The 17,325-nt window shown below is 37.5% G+C and overlaps 1 long non-coding RNA gene across 1 annotated transcript in view; it reads left to right on the forward strand.

Annotated features, from left to right (window-relative positions):
* LOC147916087 (uncharacterized) overlaps positions 1-9,244 on the forward strand; it is a 57,772-nt gene extending 48,528 nt beyond the window's left edge. Inside the window, exons 4-5 of the long non-coding RNA XR_015553339.1 lie at positions 5,700-5,873; positions 9,119-9,244. This is a non-coding gene — a long non-coding RNA (uncharacterized LOC147916087). The remainder of the gene's footprint in view (positions 1-5,699; positions 5,874-9,118) is intronic.
* Positions 9,245-17,325: the final 8,081 nt, after the last annotated feature.

Raw genomic sequence — 17,325 nt, forward strand, 5'->3', positions numbered from 1 at the left:
ATACATGAAGGGCCCAAAGAAGTTTTGCAATCATTGGCTTCTACCAAAAGGTAAGAAAAATACAAAAAGAGTGGCATAGATCATGGTCTCTAAATACTATTTCCTATAAAAATGATGAGGAATTCTTGGAGAAATACTGATTCCAGGTCTGGGAAGGGAAAGATACAAGGTGAATCTGGAACATATTATTATGTCAGAAAGAGAGGAAGATGTCAGACTACTGGGGACATGTCAAAGGGAGGCAGGAATCTACTCGAAGAGCTACCACTAGCCATAGATTAGACAATTGGAGTATCAAAAAGAATAATGACTGCAATGGATTAAAATATATAGAATATTTGAAAATTCCTTGAGTTTATAATTAACCAAAAAAAATCCCCAAAAACCAAACCCTCATTGATCACCACTAGAGGTTGCTAGGGTACCAATTTATTATTCTAAAAAGGATTTTGAAAAGAAGTTGGAGTAGAAGGAAGAACTGAGCGTTTATGCCAACTTTCCTGCATGAACTATATTTTATGGTAAAGAAAGAGCTGGTGAAAGAAAATTCTTCTATATTGAAGAATTCTAACTAGTAAAAGCAGAAGGAATGATAGAATCAGAAACTCACCATTTTGCAACTTCTAATGAAATAATGTATCAAGTCAGTAATAATGGCTGCTAAAACTCTTATTTGAAAGGCCAATGAGGAACTTTGAAATGGAGGGACCAAGCTAGCAGTATCGAACTCAATTTTAACAGTACTACTGATGGGACAACCAGACACTATGTGTTTCCTGATATCATGTAAAGGAAATACACAGCACCACTTATGCAGTTTTCTTGCCCCCAAAAAACCCCAAATGTAATCTACCCACTAAATCTAAAACCAGTTAACACAAAAATTTTAGGGATAGAGAAATGTGGCATAGAGGCCAATGAAGATGCAATCAGCCAAATTCTGAATGTGGGTAATTATGCAAGGCAAATGACCCAGATACTATGACAAATCAACAACATGAAAAAATGGAGAGAAGATATATGTTAGGTTAAAAGAGACTTAAATCTCAACACCAAACAAATGCACACCTTGCATGGATCCTAATAACAAGTAACTATAAAAAAACATCTTTGAGAAATGTGAACATGAGCTGAGCATCAGATAATTTTTAAAAATATTGTTGATTTTGTTAAGTGTGACAAGGGTGTTGAGGTTATACAAAAAAAGAGTCTTTATCTTTTAGACTTCAGTACTGAAGTATTTATGGGTGAAATATAGGGACTTGGATTAAAATGCTTCAACAAAAAATGGGGGGATAAATGAAACAGGATTGACAAAATTTTGATAACTGTTGAAGCTGGATGGTAAGTATAGGGAGGTTTACTATACTATTATTTTGATATGTTTATTATGTCTGAAAACTTACAGAATAAAATTTAAAAATAAATTAAAAACAAAGCAAATAGAAGTGGGGGCAGGGATTTGCTGCAGAGACCATGCCTTCTTAATGTGGATCCATATTCTTTTTCCATTTTAATTTTTAAAGACTCCAAGATCACGTATTTGGGAGTTTGCACTTTCCTTGGGTCAGTCTCTTTTCTGCTGACTTTTTGGTTCTCACACTTCATAGCCTGCTTGCCTGAAACCTGTTAAATCCCGGGATACACCAGCTTCTGAATACTGAGATTCAAGGTAACCCTATGGACTAATTGCCTATATCCTGACTATCCATTGGCTTTTTTTTTTTTTTTTTTAATTTTATTTATTTATTTTTTCCCCCAAAGCCCCAGCAGATAGTTGTAGGTCACAGCTGCACATCCTTCTAGTTGCAGCATGTGGGACGCGGCCTCAGCATGGCCGGAGAAGCGGTGCGTCGGTGCGCGCCTGGGATCCGAACCCGGGCCGCCAGCAGCGGAGCGCGCGCACCCAACCGCTAAGCCACGGGGCCAGCCCCTCCATTGGCTTTTTAAAGTGTGTTGAACTGTGGTTCCTTGACCGTCAGACAATTTTACCTGATATCTCCTCATCCTGACTCTGAGAGCAGGACCAGCCACATAATTTGTGTGGATAATTTCCCAGTGGAAAGTGAAAATGTGAGGCTCCTTGTTAAAAAATTACAAGAATTTCCAGAAAGTGACCACAGAGCATTAAACCAAGTCTGAGTTCCTTTCAAATGTGAGGCATTGTGTGATTGCACAGGTTGCACACCCACGAAGCCAGCTCTGTCTGAGAATAGCTACAGATTCTAGCTTGATGTCTCTGCAGAGTACTATAGAATATGCAACAATTCTGCATAGCACAGGTGAAGGAATAAATGAATGGATGAAATAGGCTCTTGATAAACATGTTAATTAATGAATTAAAATCTTAATAAAACATCTGTTTCTGACGTCTATATATATACTAGAACAAATCCAAGAATTGAAAAATTTTTATTTTCAAAGTTGATCTTTCCATATTATAATAGAGAATCCATATAGTCTGGACATATTTCAATCAGTGATTCCATATACCTGGCCACAGGTCCATATCCAGCAAGTGTAAATATGCCGCTTGCTGTCATTTGAAATATATATCCACCAGGCTTCAAGCCATTGACTGCTGGTCCCTCCTAGCCTTTCTATTCGAGCTCATTGTTCTTGGTTCATTTAGTTTCCCATCCCAGAGCTGAGTGAGAGAGAGAAAGGAGATGAGAGAAAAAGGTGAGCAGTGTTTCACTTCCCTATACCAGATGCAGTGGTTGCAAATACAAATAAGAAATAGACCCTGCCCTCAAGGAGCTTTCCAGTAGTAGAGAGAAACAGATAAATAAACAAATCATTGCTAAAGTCCTCCAAATGCTAGGATCTAATTGCTCTAGTTTGTTTTTTTCCGTTGTCTTTGCCTTGCTCCTTCCTGTTCTTCCCATTGCTACCTAGCCCCCACCCCACACTCACTCTTCTATTATTACCAACTTCAAACAATTCTGTATTTTGTAGAAATAAAATAGACACCCTTCACACAAATCTGTTAGGGAGCCCCGTTCTGACCGTTGCTTTGTTCAGACAAACAAGCAGCATTTCTTCTGGCAAGAAAATGGGTATTAAAGGCTCAGCCAGACTTGCTCCTGGGAGAAAATGGCAGACTTCTGTCACCCGGCTGTGGAAACAGACAGGGAAGGCCTGATGCTGTCCCTGTGTTTCTGTCAGCTTTGCTCCCTCCTTAGATGTGGAAGTTCTTTGAAAGCTCTGACCCACCATGAGTACCAGACTGTTTAGCTTTGTGCTGCTGTGGCAACAGCCTCTCAGTAAATACCAGATAAAACAGAGGGGATATTTGTGAAATCGCAAGGCTTTGGAAGAAAAGCACTGTAAAATTGAGGGCTTCTGCAAAGTCCAGGTTTCCATCTGAGATCAATGTTCACTGATGTGTTCAAAACATAACGCAAAGTTTGAACTTGAGAATTACACTCATAGTTCTTATTTTTCATTACCATGTTAAAAAAAAAGTCCTTCCTGCTGACCGTTTTCTACTAATAATTTCTCATCGGTCCTTTCTCTTGTGTAGCTGTTTTCTATAAAGAGATTTATTAAAAGAAGAAGCAGTAGAGATAGGTAGAAGGACAGGAGTTTTAAAATTTTTGCCTAAATCTTAGATGTCATTCTGTTATTTCCTTCTCAGGCTAGGCTTATAATTACAGGCTGACATATCTTTCTGGAATGTCCTTGTAAAGGAAACCATTCATTTCCCAAAGTACAGAGTGTCACTGCCTTCTGAGTAACAGTTTCACCAGGTGTTAGATAATCTAACTGAATGAAATCATAGAGAATTAACACCTGAGTGCTGGTCTTTCGTGTGTACTGTCCATACCAAGGGCAGAAAGTGAGAATATGGAAATGGAGGGAGGGAGAAACACCATGTTTAAAATAGAGGCCAGGAATTTAAGGAACCTGGGAATAATCTCCTTCTATAACCAAATCCACATAAGCCCACATAATCAAATTAAAACAACAATCTGACTTAAGATAAAAAATAGGGAGGTATTTTCTCCTCTTCGAGTCTGTACTTAGCGGTGAAGTGGCGACGTCATAATTATCTGGTAAATTGGTTTCCTCTCTACTAGCAAATTGAACCATTCAGGGATAGGATGGGTTCTGAATTATCTGGACTGCTACCCACACTAATCATGAATATTTATGAAATCTGAACCTCACTTTGTGCTCTGTAAACACAGCCTGAATTATTCAGAGTGTTTGTCTATACTGTAATAAATGGAAAATTCTCCTTGTACTTTGTTTTTAGTATTAAAAAATGGGCACTATAAAGTTTTGGGTTTAAGGACAAAATAAGGTAAAGGCATTTACCTCCCCTTATTGTAGTGCCCCATTAGCCATGTTTGTAACTGTGAAATGATTTGTTTATGTTAAACATATATTTTGTGTTGGATGGTTCAACAGCGTTTAACCTATGGCTATGCTTCAAATTAGTTAAGCCTTTAAAACATTTCAGTGATCATGTAATTCAGTCAGATAGCCTGGCAGGAGATTAATTGGAAACATATGTGACACAGTGGCATCATAAGTGCCTGCCATAGAAGAGGAGAGGATTTGCTCTGTGTTGCTCCAAAGCTGCATGGGCAGAGCAGTGGTCAGCGCCTGTAATGCAGCTAACACTGTCTTATAGTCAGGGACCCCAGAAATAGGCTGCAGCTGAATATTTAAAAAACTAGCCTTGATGACACATTATTTCATAATTAAAGCAGCAAGAAGATAGGACTCAATGATTTGTGCTATTTTATTAAACACCTATCTATGTTTGTGTCTGCGTGTGTTATATATATAAAATTTATATATTCACATTTTTTCTTCGGAACAATACCTGCAAGGTGGCTGTAGCATACCAATAAAATAAAGCATTTTTGTTTTGCACATTTTGTACACTTCCACAGGCAGTTGAATGGCATTTCCTCTGGTGTGAATTGTTTGTTTCAGGTTTTACTGTGCAATAAGATTACTTGTTTAGATGATATAAATAGACAGGACACCAACTTCTTGAGTTGCTTGTGGACTCTTTGCAGTTTAAGACAAAGAGAGGGGTATACAAGTGAATTCTTTGAGCTCTTATAGTAACACAATACTTAAACTCTGGGACTTGAGTCTTAAATAAAGAGAGAATAGAACTGGATCTATTCAAAAGAGGTGGCATATTCAAATTCAAAAGCTGTATGCTCTGTATATACCTCTTCTGTTCTTGCTATATTTGGTATTGTTTAGTTATGGCAGTTGTGTTATAAGATAATTATATTATTTATATATAATGGGGATTAAAAGAAGAAAAACTTCTTTTATGTGATTTGCTGCAGAACTTCCAGACATAGCTATCACCGTGTGGTATTTCTTTTCGTTCATCCTAGAAGGTCTAGGCTGGAAATGATGACCCTAGTTGGCTATGCAAATGAGGGGCTCTGCAGATCTATCTCCTGGTGATATGATTTAAAGATAGAATCTGGAGAAGATCTAACTCTAAACTCTAATGAATGACAGGGCTATCATAGTAATGAATGAGAGACTCTTCAGAAAAGAGAAAAATACTCTTAAAATGTAGAAAAAATGTACCTGGGGTTATTTTGAGTTGGAAATAAACTGTCAAAGATATCCATCCCCCTGCCCCAGTACTGTTAAAATGTTCAATAGAGTAAAACACAAGATAATATTCTCTATTCCTCTTGATTTAATTTTAGGATAAACTGGTACCTTTATTGAAATGCTTGATTCCAATGGCAGTGCGCATCATCAGCTCTGGATCAAGTGGTTCAGTGGGGTTTCGGTCAGCATTTGTTGAAGGAACTGCTCCACCTAGCTGCCCTGGAAGAGAGCTCAGTAGATTTTTAAAGAAAACATTCCACCAAAAGAGGGTGAGTCAAACTCCCCCTTCTTTTTGTTTCCTTACTGTCTTAGTCAGCTCGGGCTGCTACGAGATACTGTAGACTGAGTGGTTAAATGCCAGACATTTATTTCTCACAGTTCTGGAGGCTGGAAGCCCGAGATCAGGGTGCCAGCACGGTCAGATTCTGCTGGGAGGCCTCTTCCTGGTTTACAGATGGCTACATTCTCTCTGTGTCCTCAGGTGGTTGAGAAAGAACAAGCTCTGGCCTCTTCCTCTTCTTATAAAGACACTCATTCCATCACGGGGCCCCCCACCCTCATGACCTTATCTAAACATAATTACTTCCCAAAGGGTCCACCTGCAAATATTATCACATTGGGGGTAAGAACTTCAACATATGAATTTTGGGAGCATACAAATATTGAGTCCATCGCACTCACCTTTACCATGTTACCTGGGGATAGTCAAATCTAAGGACATTTACTAGGCCATGGGGCTTGATGAGGTCTCCTGGAGACAGGAACAGGGGTAGGTGTTGCCTATCACACCATATGTCTATGAACAACAATCTGACAGGACCAGGCAAAATCTGGAAAAGAGACCCTGAACTTTGGGCTATGAGCTTATAAACTACATTACTAGAGAATCATTGATCCCTCTCTGGTGTAATTGTGGTTCAATATGCAACTGTAATATGCTGTGACAGAGGCTTTGCTCCAGCCCTAGCCCATCAGCTCAGCATCTGTGGCTTGGGGAAGGGGGTGTTAGCTCCTCTCTATTGTGATCAGGAATACAAGCCTTGGGTTGCAGCTTTATGATATGACAAGCCAAAAGCAGGAGTTACTACATCAGTGTTCATGGTTAGGGAAACAGCCTATTTCTGGCATGATGAGTGAGATCTGCACCCAATTACAATGTGTGTGGGTTTCTTTTTCTTCCCATTCCACCAAACTATTCTCAGACACCAGCTGGGTGTCCTACAATTCAAGTGAATTTTGACATTATCTACCCGGAGATAGCATCAGATCCCACAGGTTAAGGGCTCAGTCCTACAAGAGTCCTCCTCCCTCCCCACCTACCACTTCAGATGCCAGTCACAAGTCCAGGTTGTCACCTTGTCACTTGTGCTTGACTTGCTATAGATTGGAGGTTCCAACAACCTCCTTCTCAGGTTTGAATGATTTGCTAGAGCATCTCACAGAACTCAGAGAAACATTTTATTTTCTAGATCATTGGTTTATTATAGAAGGATATAACTCAGGAACAGCCAGATTTAAGAGATGCATAGGGCAAGGTATGTGGGAAGGGTGAGGAGCTTCCACACCCTCTCCAAGGGTGTTTCTCTGCCCCAAATCTCCATGTATTCACTGACCCAGAAACTCTCCAAACCCCGTCCTTTTGGGTTTTTATGGAAATTTCGTTTATAGGCATGATTGATAAAATCACCGGCCCTTGGCAATCAACCTCCAGCCTCTCCTCTCCCTAGGTCAAGGGAGGTGAGACTGAAAATGCCAACCCTCTAATCACATGGCTAATTCTCCAGCCCCTGTCCTTAGGTGTTTTCCAAAAGTCACCTCATTAACATAACAAAAGACACTGCTATAGCTCTCATCCACTTAGGAAATTCAAGGGTTATAGGAGCTCTGTGCCACAAACAGGGACAAAAACCAAATATATATTTCTTGTTATAAATTACAATATCACAGTCAGGGGGGCGGGTGGCTGGGGTGCAAGTCCTGAGTCTAATCAGGATGCTCTCTCTTAAGCACTGGGCTCACATAGCTCTCAAGGGAACTATGCAGGAGATCAGTTTTTCAAGAAGCCAGTTTCTTCCTCTTTGGGAGTACAGCTTGAGGAGATCAGTCTTGGAGAAGTTCACCTCTATCTCTCACACAACTTGTTCATGATACAGAAGATTTTTTTGTACATTCCTAAATTCAATTTGCTTATATTTTGTTTAAGATTTTTATATGCATATTGTTGAGTGAAATGACCCTGTAAGCTTTTTTTTTCTTTTCCTTGTATTGTTCTTGTTATGTTTCAGTGTGAAGGTCTTGCTGGCCTCATAAGTTATAGAGCATTCTTTCTTTTTCTATTATTTGGAATAGTTATATATAAAGCTAAAATTATTTGTTCCTTTAATGTCTGACAATATTCATTTGTTTCTTTTATTTTGTTACTGTGGAAAATTATTAACTACTGATTCAGTTACTTTAGTGGTTATAGGATTATTTAAATATGTTGTTTCTTCTCATGGAGGCTTTAGTAGGTGAGTTTTTTTGTTTGTTTGTTGGTTTTTTTTTTTTAGAAACATGCCCATTTCTTCAAAGTTTTAAAATGTGCTAGAAAAAATTATTTTTACTATCCTTCTATTTAAAAAACAAATTCTGTAGCATCTGCAGTTGCCCCCCATTTAAATTCCTATTATTGTTTATTTGTGCCTTTTCTCTTTTCTTCTTCTTCAGTCTTGCCAATAGTTTGTCAATATTATTAACTATATCAACAAACTATATTTGGCTTGGTTGAGCCTCTCTTTTGTATATCTACTTTATGTTTCAGTAATTTTTGCTATCTTCTTTATTTCCTTTCTTCTCCTTTATCTAGTTTCACTAGTAATTTTTCCCCTAACTTTTAAAATTGGATACTTATCTCATTAATTTCCACTCTGTTATTTTCTAAGGTAAACATTTATGACTATAGATGTAACTCAAAAATCACATATGCTGCATTCTATGGTTTTGATATGTCATATTTTCATTATTTTTTCTTGTCTTATTGCACTGGCTAAGACTTCCAGTACGATAACAAATAGGACTGGTAAGATCAGATATCCTTGGTTTGTTCCAAATCTTAGGAGAAATGTATTTAGTCTTCCAATACAAAGTATAATTTTACCAGTAGGTTTTGTAGATGCCTTTTGTAAGGTGAAGAAAAAGCACTTGATCAAGTTTCCTTCAGTACTTTCTTGCTGAGAGATTTTATTATGAATGGATGTTTAATTATATCAAGTGACTTTCTGTCTCTATTGAGATGATTATATGGTTTTTCTCTTATAGTCTGTTGATAAAATAAATGATAAAGATAGATTTTTGAATGCTAGACCAGGCTTGAATCCTCAGAATGAAACCCACTTGGTCTTGATTGTTTTTCTTTTTATGTATTGCTGAGTTTGATTTGCTATTTTGTTGAGGACTTTTTGTGTTTATGTTCCTGAGGTATATTGGTTCATATTTTTCTTTTCTTATAATGCTTTTATCTGGTTTTCATATCAAGGTAATGCTGTCCTCAGAAAATGAGTGAGAAGGGTTCATCTTCTTCTAGTCTCTGGATGAGATTGTGAGGAAATGCCGTTTTTGTCCTTTAAATGTTGAATAAAATTCATTAATGAAAATAGTTGGACTTCGGTTTTATTTGTTGGTAGGTTTTAACTATGAATTAAATTTCTTCAGTAAATATATGCCTATTTAGATTATCTATTTATTCTCTAATGAGCTTTAGTAGCTTCTTTTGAGAAATTGGTCCATTGTATCTAATTATCATATTTATGGGCATTAAGTTATTTGTAATATTTCCTAATTAGCTTTTTAATATCTGTAGGGTCTACATGGTGCCCCTTCTTTCATTCCTGGTATTGTTAATGTAAGGGAAGAAGAACTATTCCTCTACTCTCTAGGTTCTTCTGGCCAGTCTAAGAATTAAACTGACATGAGACAGAATAACAGGAGAAAATCAAAGTTTAATAACATGTATACATGGGAGAAACCCAGGAAAACTGAGTAACTCGCCAAAATGCTGGAAGCCACACCTTAAATACCATCTTCAGCTAAGGACAAAGGAGGATGTTGGAGGTAGTGGTTTGGGACTTCAAAGGGGAGGAAAGCAATTCACATGGAGATGTAAAGGCAAATATTTGGTAAACAAATGTTTTTTGGGCCATCTAACTTTGATAAAAATGGGCTTTGCCAGGTACCTTTCTGCCTACCACACCTAGTGTTATCTATGGTGATAGCTCCTTCCTGGGACAGACTTTCTATCTTCAATGCTTTTAGGCAGTTAGGGGAAAGGTCTAAGTTTCTTTCTGAGTCTTTTGTCGTTAAAGATAATCAAGCCAAAGAGAGACATTTTGGGGTGGCAAATTCTGATCCCCTACAATAATTTACATCTCTCTCTTTTTCTTGGTTGGTCTCTTTAGAAGTTTGTCAAATTTGTTGTTTTTGATTTCAATTTCATTGATTTATGCTATTGTCTTAATTATTCCTTTACTTCTTATTATTAGATTTAATTGACCAGTTTCTCGACATATGACTGAAGATGTAGTATATATTTTATCTATTCATTTAGACTGTTTTCACCAGAGTTAGTGAGGATATCCAGTCAAGCATAGTACCCTTATTTAGGTTTTAAAAAGAAACCAAAGGAGAATCTTTAGGAGAAAGGTAATAGTTTTAAAAAACAAGTATTGATTTTCTAATAAAAGCTGGAATCATGAAAAAGAAAAGAAAAAAATAAGGACCTGATGCAGAAAACAACCTTGGAAAAGGTAGAAGTGTGAGGACAACCTAACAGGATGCTGAAGTTTTACAAACTAACCTGGACCTGCTTGAAAGGAATAGGGAATATTAGAGGGTAACACATTTCAGTTCTATCGCGGCAGGTAATTAGATGAAGGGAAAAAAGAACTTCTTTTGCTATTGTCATAGCAAATGTTCTCAAGCCCCGGAAAATACAAAAGTTCTGAAAAGGCTAAGATTGGGAGATGAGAACAGAGAAGAGACCACAATGTTTTCAACAGGTTCCAGAGTGTCCAAGCTCAGAAAACTACTACACAAGTAAACAAAATATAGGAAGCTACGATGTTCTATGTGAGTTGGAGAAATCCAGAGAGAAGAGTCTGAGTTTGGGCTTATAGGAAATGTAAGGCCATAAATTTGACTCCAAGAATTGTTCATCAGAAAGATAGAGTCTTTTCTCTCAAGAGAGAGCAATAAAATCTCAGAGAACATGAACAAACACCGTGACCTTCGGACTGAGGCCCCTGAAAGTCTTCAGACTAGACCATTCCCACACAGGAGTGAGAACAGATGCCTTGAGCTCTCCTTGGTGACCGGTCTGTAACCAAAAAGAATTTCCAGCTGGACTGCAAAAAATAAATATATTTAAAAAAATCACAAAGGCAGAGAGTCTGTTACTGAAGGCCTTCCTTTACATATCTACCCATTGCCAAGGCAATTTCCACTATCCCTTTCAATACAGAAACCAGTCTATAGCTTTGTTTTCCATATTAAGAAACTATAAATGTTTTCTTGGCCAAAAAATCTTTAATTTCAAGTGTCAGGGAAACAGAATAGGCACTCTTTACAAAGGAACTTCAAATTCATAATTCACTTCCCACTTCAGATTGATAGAAGGTACATTTATTTATATGGTATTTTATAATTATCGCTTCTCCCCCTTTTTATGTCAGATGCAATTTCTTAAAGACTGTTTAACCGTGTAGATATTTCAACCTGTGGCATTAAGACCATGAGGTAATTTTAAATCAATTTAAATGAGTCCTTAAAAAGTTATTTTGAACCAAATCTTTAAAATTGTAATTGGAAAAAATCACAATAAAATCAAATCAACACATATATATTCTACTAGATTTTAAATTATGGAATGGTTTATTTGAGGAATAAGTGATTCTTATTTAAAATGTGGTATTGAAAATAGTAAGCTGTTTTTATGGTTCTCTTGGAAAGCAGCTTTCTAATAGAGTCCTGCTATTTTTCAGTTCCTTGTGGTGGGTGGAGACCATACATATATTTGAAAATAAATAATTGGTTCAGGCATAGATTACACAGGTCACCAAATCTGGGTGTAAGGTAAATATGAATCATATAGGAAAATTCACCACATCTTAAATAACCCCTTCAGAGAAATCTTTTGGTTTTGATCCCACTGACTAGCCTGGGAAGGGGCAGGAGTGATCCCCATGGGGCACACACACTTATAGACATAGCTGTAGAAGAGATCGCCTCATGTACGCACTGTATCATAGACTGGGGCAAAGACTTCCTCATCATTACAGGCCTTCAACTCTCCTCACAGACTTCCTGCAGAGACCACGAACAGACTTCTGACAAATTCCCAACTGTTTATTTGTCAGATATTTTATTCAAATTGCTTCCTTCTCCTTGCAGAGTATGCAAAAGAACAGCAATATCCTGTCCCCTCTGTACCTCCTAACCGCTGTTTCAAGGGATAATGAGCAAATTTAGATCTTCATTACAATGTTAGTTTGAACAGCAGGCCCTATTTATTTTCTCTACCTTGCTATTGTAATCATCAGAACAAGAAGACTGACTCCAGATAAAAGTATTTATTTGGGGCCAGTGTCACAAAACTATTCATATGTTGAAATGGTAGGAACTGCCTAGCACTGTTCTGTAGAAAGAGGACTGAAAAACTCATTATGTCTCGGCCACACAGTGTCTATGATTATTCATGCTAAGATGGCATCTTAAAGAAGGATATTTTTAATTATAATCTTTTCTCCTTCAGTGTTTTTATTTATTTATTTATTTTCTGTGTGTGTGTGTGAGGAAGATCAGCCCTGAGCTAACATCCATGCTAATCCTCCTCTTTTTGCTGAGGAAGACCGGCTCTGAGCTAACATCTATTGCCAATCCTCCTCCTTTTTTTTTGTCCCCAAAGCCCCAGTAGATAGTTGTATGTCATAGTTGCACATCCTTCTAGGTGCTGTATGTGGGACGCGGCCTCAGCATGGCTGGAGAAGTGGTGCGTCGGTGTGCCCCCAGGATCTGACCCCGGGCCGCCAGTAGCGGAGTGCGCGCACTTAACCACTAAGCCATGGGGCCGGCCCTCTCCTTCAGTGTTTTTAAACAGGCAACAATTATCCCAAATATTTTCCTTTCTTTTTTGGAGCTGGAATCTCAGTTTCAAATATCCCCTTTCTCCAACTTCAGTAGGTTATAGTACACTGTAAACATTTAAGATATAATCTAACAGAAGTACTAAGGCAAAAGAAAGTAGGGAGAATAAAGACCTGGAATAACTGAGGCCTAATTTGAATCTCATGAGAAATGCTGGATCTGAGGGTCTAATGTACAATGTGGTAACTCTAGTTAATAACATGGTATTGTTACTTGAAAGTTGCTGACAGTACACGTTAAGCATTCTTACCACACACACACAAAAAGAGTTAACTATGTAAGGTAATGGATGTGTTAATTATCCTGATCTTGGTAATTGTTCCCCTGTGTATATGTATATCAAATCATCACATTGAACACTTTAAATATATACAATTGTTTGCCAATTAATTCCTCAATAAAATTATAAAAAGAAATATTGGTAAGTATTTATTGAAAGAATGAAAGCATTCCGAGATAATGGCAATCACATTAACAATCTAAATCTGTATAGCACTTTATAGTTCATAACACAGTTTCAAATGCAGCATTAGAAAATCTCTTTTTAGGGGCCGGCCCAGTGACGTGGTGGTTAAATTCACATGCTCTGCTTCGGCGGCCTGGGGTTCACGGGTTCAGATCCTGGGCGTGAACCTAGCACCACTTATCAAGCCATTCTGTGGTGGTGTCCCATACACAAAATAGAAGAAGATGGGCACTGACGTTAGCTCAGGACCATTCTTCCTCAGCAAAAAAAAAAAAAAAAAAAAAAAAGGAAGATTGGCAAAGGATGTTAGCTCATGGCCAATCTTCCTCACCAAAAAAAAAGAAAATTTCTTTTTAGCAGACCAGGAAAACTTCTATAATTCTTGAAAAGGAAGTCAAATTCGATAATTCAGGGAGAGATTTGGGGATTTTAGGGGATAGAATTCTACCAGAAGCAATTTCCTGCTTACTGTTGTCATTCCAACAAGGTAACTGGCCCTTCCTTCCTTTTCCTCTGCTTAACTTAAACAAAAGTATTCTTCTTGATTCCTTCCTTTGGATTGTTCTCCTAGTAATGTATATACATCTTCGGTTTCCTTATGTTCTTGACAGCCAAATCTATATGCCCAGCCTAAACATGTCTCACTCACACAAATATTTACTAAGTGCCTTAGACATGGACCTAACGGTGGATATGAAAAGTAGGATGAAGACCACTCATTCAAAAAAATTCTAGAAGAAAAATGCCCTGACCTAAAGAAAAATGTGAGAAGTCACATTGCTGGGGCCTTCTGACTGCCAAAAGGAAGAATTGAAAAAAAGACCACAACCAGGAGTGTGAGACGTCAGAATTACAAGGATGAAGATAACCTCCTAAATATTCCAGAGAGATAAGAAGTAACCAACAGAGGAATAAAAATAAACTAGATGGTAAATTCCTATTAATAATTATTGACGATGAAACAAAAAAGAGGAGTACCTCAAAATTTCTGAGGGAAAATGCTTTTAAACTTAGAATAATAGCACCTAAAGATGTTCATAGCCTAATCCCCCACACCTGTTAACATGTTACCTTATATGGCAAAAGGGACTTTGTAGATGTGATTGTTTGTGGACCTTGAGATGGGGACGTTATCCTAGAATATCTACATGGGCTCCACTTTTTTAGGAGAACCTTTTCTGGCCGGGCCAGAGAGAGATGTGACAATAGAGGAAGAGTCAGAGAGATGTGATGTGAGCATTGGGCCAATCATTGCTAGCTTTGAAGATGGAGGCCGAGGGTCAAGAGGCAAGGGAGGCAGTGGTCTCTGGAAACCGGGAATGGCCCTCACTTTATAACCAGCAAGAAAATGGGGATCTTGGTCCTATAAGCACACGGAACTGAATTCTGCCAACAACCTGAATGAGCAGGAAACAGGTTCTCTCATAGAGCCTCCAGAAAGGAACTCAGCCCTGCTTGGTTTTAGTCCAATGAGACTGGTGCAGATTCCTGACCTACAGAATGGTAAGATAAATCGCTGGTGTTGTTTTAGGCTGTTTGGCTATTTGCTATAGCACAACTGGCTATACAGTTGTGCTATAGTCACAAATTAATATAAATTTTATGCCCTGAGTGCTAGTGTGAAGGACAAGTAAAATGTTTTCAGACACGTACAGAATCAAGATACTTACCTTCCAATTTCCCTTTCTTAAATATTCACTTGGTAGGTACTCCAGAAGAAAAGACCAGAAGACAAATAACAAGATTTGATAAGCAGTAGAACTAATACAACAGACGTAAAAAAAATAATCCCAGGATGACAGCTGGGCGTTAAGCTTGGGAAACCACTGTCAGTCCACATGAAAACATTGACAATGATTTCCATGAAAATGTTAAGGCCAATAGTATGTATTTCTTACAAAAAAGAATAAAGAACTACTGAAAGATTTTAGTAATAGCATGAAGAAATTGCATGATTTTTCCCACACAAAAAAATTTGAAAGGCGATTAGAAACTACGAGAAGAAAATAACTCCATCGGAGATACCATAGGATATATTAGAAGTACACTAAAATATGACAAGATGTTGAGCAATTTATGGTGAGTAAGGAAATCCACTTAACTGTGTTAATGGCATCTTTCGCCTTAGAGTGGGCCAGGGTTGCCAATGGTGAATTTGTAGAGAAACCCTTGCCCACCACTTGGCTTTGAAGTGAACAATATTTAATATAATCCTGATAATGTAAATATGTAAATATCTATAATTGGCGTTTAACTTTTTAGAATCAGATATAGACCAGGCAAAGTAGACTTAATTATGGTCACAGAATGGCATTTAAATGTTATCCATCTTGACAATATAAGGTAAACACATTTCTGACAAAACTATACATTGGGCAGAGCAGGGTCAATAAATACTAATGAATCTGTAAATAGAATATAGCAGAAGAGAAATAGTTAAAGATAGAGATAGTTAAACAGTGACATCTGTGAAGTGGGAGCAATGTAGGGGAAAATGAAGAGAAGCTTCTTTTTATTGACAGCTTCAGCACCGCTTAATTGATTATTATTGTTATTTTTATATTTTATAAAACTTCCTATTCATCCTTGAAGACTCAGCTTAAGGTGATCTTCTGTGTGAAGCCTCTCTTATCTAGCCAGAGTAAATATTCTCACTTCTCTACTCCCTTTGCACCGAACGCTATCATAATTGGACTTATTACCTTCTGAAAATTTTTGTTTACATATGTCTTCCCCATAAACTCTAAGTTCGTAGAAGACAGGACTTTTTTTTTTTAAATAGTTAGCCCATAGCCTGGCACATGATCGTTCTCCCTAGTTCCTTCCCTCCCTTCTTCCTTTTTCTTTCTTTCTTTCCTTCTCTCTTTTACTTTCAGACAAACAAACAAACAAATTAATAAATAAATATCATTGAATGAATAAACGCCAAATGGAATCCCGATGTTCATGTCATCTGTCCAAGTGGATTCCCCAAAGCATAGAAGACAGATAACATAGTAAATTCGGGGATTGCTTTAAATTTGGTAGTTTTATGTTTAATTTGAAAATCCCAACGTTAGAAGACACCTCCAGCAAGTCAACTGTCAATCTCCAACAGTCAAGTCAAGTCATATTTTATTTCCAGATTTCAGTTTCTCTCACGTCTAGATCTGCATGCCCTCATTTTTAAATGACCCCAAATATTCATAACCAATACTCTTACTTTCATATTGTCTAAAAATACACTTTAATAAAGTAAATCCACTTACAGTCCTAGAATGCTTACTAGGAGTACTTTGATCTGAAAAGAGACTATTTTGATCTGAAATTTCCCTCAACTGCATTTAGTTTGTGCCTCAGTGTTCAAACAGTAAATTATAGAATGACTGCAAAAATGTGGTTGTTCATCTATTAGATCAGAGCATACTATGCATTTTCTACTTTCTGGAAAGTTAACAGATAAAGTTTTAAAGCAAAATGTCAAATCAAATCACAATGAGTAACTACAATAAAATTCTCCTCATATGTCATTGCAGTACATCCAACACTAGATACAGCAGAGAAAGCAGTATTTCCTCTTTAAGTCTAAACAGACCAAAAGAGTTCTGAAGAATAAAAGGGGGGCTGGTGACCCACTAGATGCTGTACTTTTGAGGCTTCCATCTGACTAATTATCACTTAGGGATTAAAGGAGAATCCCTCAGAGAAGGTTCTGACATGACGTCACGTGACCTGCCACTTCTGATGATCATCTCTGAGTGGAAGAGGCGCCAGGTATAACCAGCCTCTTGGTATCTGGCTAAGACTTTTTTTGTTTATTGAATTTTTTTTTCCCATCATCTGATAGTGGAGCCAAATTGTAGTTTTGACTGGAAATAGCTCTCTTTTGGAGAACATCATTTATTTAATGAAGACACACTTGCAAGTGTTCTACAGCACAGCTGAAATTTCACTTACCTTTTAGCTTGAGGTCATTGGGTTAAGTCCAAGTTGACAATTTCAGTTTGTTAATTCCCTGGTGGACAGATATCCACAACATAAACCCATTGTACATAATCTTGTAATTTTGGCAGTCTGTGCATTGGAGGATCCTGAAAGGG

This window comes from Ceratotherium simum, chromosome 10, assembly GCF_057802395.1.
Source record: "Ceratotherium simum simum isolate JZ-2026a chromosome 10, ASM5780239v1, whole genome shotgun sequence".
Taxonomy (NCBI): Eukaryota; Metazoa; Chordata; class Mammalia; order Perissodactyla; family Rhinocerotidae; genus Ceratotherium; species Ceratotherium simum.